The following is a 2941-nucleotide window of genomic DNA, read 5'->3' as shown; positions in this document are numbered from 1 at the left end:
ATGCCAGAAACGAATGTGCGAGCTACAATAAGAAAGTTCGTCCTAGAAACTTCCATGAAGGGGACTTGGTACTGAAGAAGATCCTTCCCATACAAAAGGACTTCAGAGGAAAGTGGATGCCAAACTGGGAGGGACCTTATGTAGTAAAAAAGGCCTTTTTAGGGGGGGCATTAATTTTAACTAGGATGGATGGCAAAAGCTTGCCCAATCCTGTGAATTCGGGATTCAGTGAAGAGGTACTTTGCCTAAAAAAAAAAAAATGGGGGAGAGGCCAAGGCGAAAACCCCGCAAAGGGGCACCTTGAGACCAAAGGGGCTTTGAATTGAAAACCCAGGAATGGGCAATTCGAATTTTCGATCAAAGGTGAGGCATAGAGTAGTTTTGTCTTCTCCGAATTAACAAGAAGGAGAGATGCTACATCTTGGGGCATCAACAAAGTCTTTTAGGATTTCTAAACACAGAGTTTGTGCAGAGGAGCTCATGCTGCGAAATCTGGGGCACCTGTTTTTTATCTTATTTACATCTTAGCAAAATTTGCTATTTGTTCATTTAGAGCTCTGCTCTCAATAAAATTCCATCTTATTCATTGTGATAATCTTTTTCATCATATCTCAGCAAAGTTTGCTATCTTGATTGATTTATTCATTTCGAGCTTTGCTCTCAGCAAAATTTTATTTTGTCCATTTTGATAATCTTTCAAGCATTTTTCTTTGAAATAACGATTAATGGATTGACAATACACATGCAGAAGGAGTTCTGCATATTACTCTGAAAGTTTCTAAATAACACGAGGACCTGAAACAGGACTATTGTTTAGAGCTGACCAAACTTAAGGGTTAGAAGCATTGGAGGAAGAATAGTCTAAATTGCATCTATTTCTTTAGGTTTTCTGTCAAAGGTACTGGCTGAACAAGAAGGCATCAGTGATAGAACCTTGATGAACAATGAGGAATGACAACCTAAGCATTAAAAATGGATCATTCTCATGACATTCTACAAATATAATACATACACATCTAGTTAGGAGCATTTGATTCATTCTGATCATGTCATCCTAAACACTAGGCGTAAATAGGTCCTATCTTCCTATATTGGTAGGAAGTGGATCAAAGATGCAGATCTTGTCTTCCCATATTGGTGGCGAAGTAGATCGCAGAAAGTAGATCTTGTCTTCATGTATTGGCGTGAAGTAGATCGAAGGTAGCAGATCCTATCTTCCTATATTGGTAGGAAGTGGATCGAAGATGCAGATCTTGTCTTCCCATATTGGTGGCGAAGTAGATCGCAGAAAGCAGATCTTGTCTTCATGTATTGGCGTGAAGTAGATCGAAGGTAGCAGATCCTATCTTCCTATATTGGTAGGAAGTGGATCGAAGATGCAGATCTTGTCTTCCCATATTGGTGGCAAAGTAGATCGCAGAAAGCAGATCTTGTCTTCATGTATTGGCGTGAAGTAGATCGAAGATAGCAGGTCCTGTCTTCCTATATTGGTAGGAAGTGGATCGACGATGCAGATCTTGTCTTCCCATACTGGTGGCGAAGTAGATCGAAGAAAGCAGATCTTATCTTCATGTATTGGCGTGAAGTAGATCGAAGATTGTAGATCTTGCCTTCCTGTAGTTGGCAGCGAAGCAGATCGAAGATGGCAGATTTTACCTCCCTGACTACAGTGGAGTACATTGAAGCCGATAACTCTATCTCCCTGTATTTGGCAGTGGAATAGATTGAAGATCAAAGATGGCAGATTTTACCTCCCTGTGACTACAGTGGAGTACATTGAAGCTGATAACTCTATCTCCCTGTTTTGACAGTGGAATAGATCGGAGATTACAATCTTATCTCCCTAAGCAGTAGCGGAGCAGACGAAACCACAGTCTTATCTCCCTAAATAGTAGTGGAGCAGACTAAAAACACAAATCTCATCCCCATGGAGTCGTAGCAGAGTAGATTGAAGCTACAAGGGGTATCTGAAGTTGCAGTAGAGCAGATCGAAGAATCATAAGACGCAGTGGACTAGAATGAGGTTACTTGAAGAAAGGAAGCACCAAAAGAAGTCAAAACTCGGCGAGCCCGGGCAAAATTGGCCTTTCTTAGTCTTTGCTCTGTTCTCGTTACACGATAACAAGCAAAGAGGGGCAGCTGTAAGGCCCAATTTTATGCCCAGGCCCGAATATTAAAACAAGATAAACAACAGTCCAATTACAAAGGAAAATAACAAGCCCAATGTAGCCCATGGCCCGAAACAAAAATTAAAAACCCAGCCCATACAACATTAACATTTTCGGCAGAAAGATGCCCCAAACCCTAGTGCCGCATGCCTCGCGTGGCCTCCTCGTCTGCCATGCCCAGCTCTCCATGCCACCATGTCGGCCACCTGCTCCTCTGTACCACCATGCCTCTGTCACCTCCATTGTGCCCATCCCATGCAAAGGGACAGAACAGAAACAATAGGAAATAGGATGAAAAGGGGTTATAAAAACCCGAATCAAAAATTGTATCGGGGGGATTTTTGATTTTTTTGGGGATTTTTTCCTTTCATTTTCGATTGTAACATTACTTAAAAATACGAGAGTAAAAGCAGATTCAAGCAAGAAAAAACACCCGAAAACAGAAAAGGCAGTCAGATCTAAGGTTTCTTTTATTTTTTATTATTCAAAAACTCATCTATCATATATCTTTACATAGCATAAGTTTATAAAAAATGAGTCAACAAAAAAAATAAAAAATTTTTACCACGCGGTGGCCGGCGCCGGCGCCGGCGAGCCTCCGGTGGCCGTCCGGTGACCCCCCCTTGGCCGGAAATCGCTCCGTGCCCTCCCTCTCCCCCTTTCTTTCTTTTTTTTTCCCTCACCTGGTCTCAAATGAATTTTTCAAAAAAAACTTAGCTTTTATAGGGGACCAAAACGCACCGTTTTGGTCCCCCTGTTTAATGATAAAACGA

Source organism: Gossypium hirsutum, chromosome A01 (assembly GCF_007990345.1).
Source record: "Gossypium hirsutum isolate 1008001.06 chromosome A01, Gossypium_hirsutum_v2.1, whole genome shotgun sequence".
Lineage (NCBI taxonomy): Eukaryota > Viridiplantae > Streptophyta > Magnoliopsida > Malvales > Malvaceae > Gossypium > Gossypium hirsutum.
The sequence above is the reverse complement of the archived record's forward strand: the minus strand, read 5'-3'. Positions refer to the sequence as shown.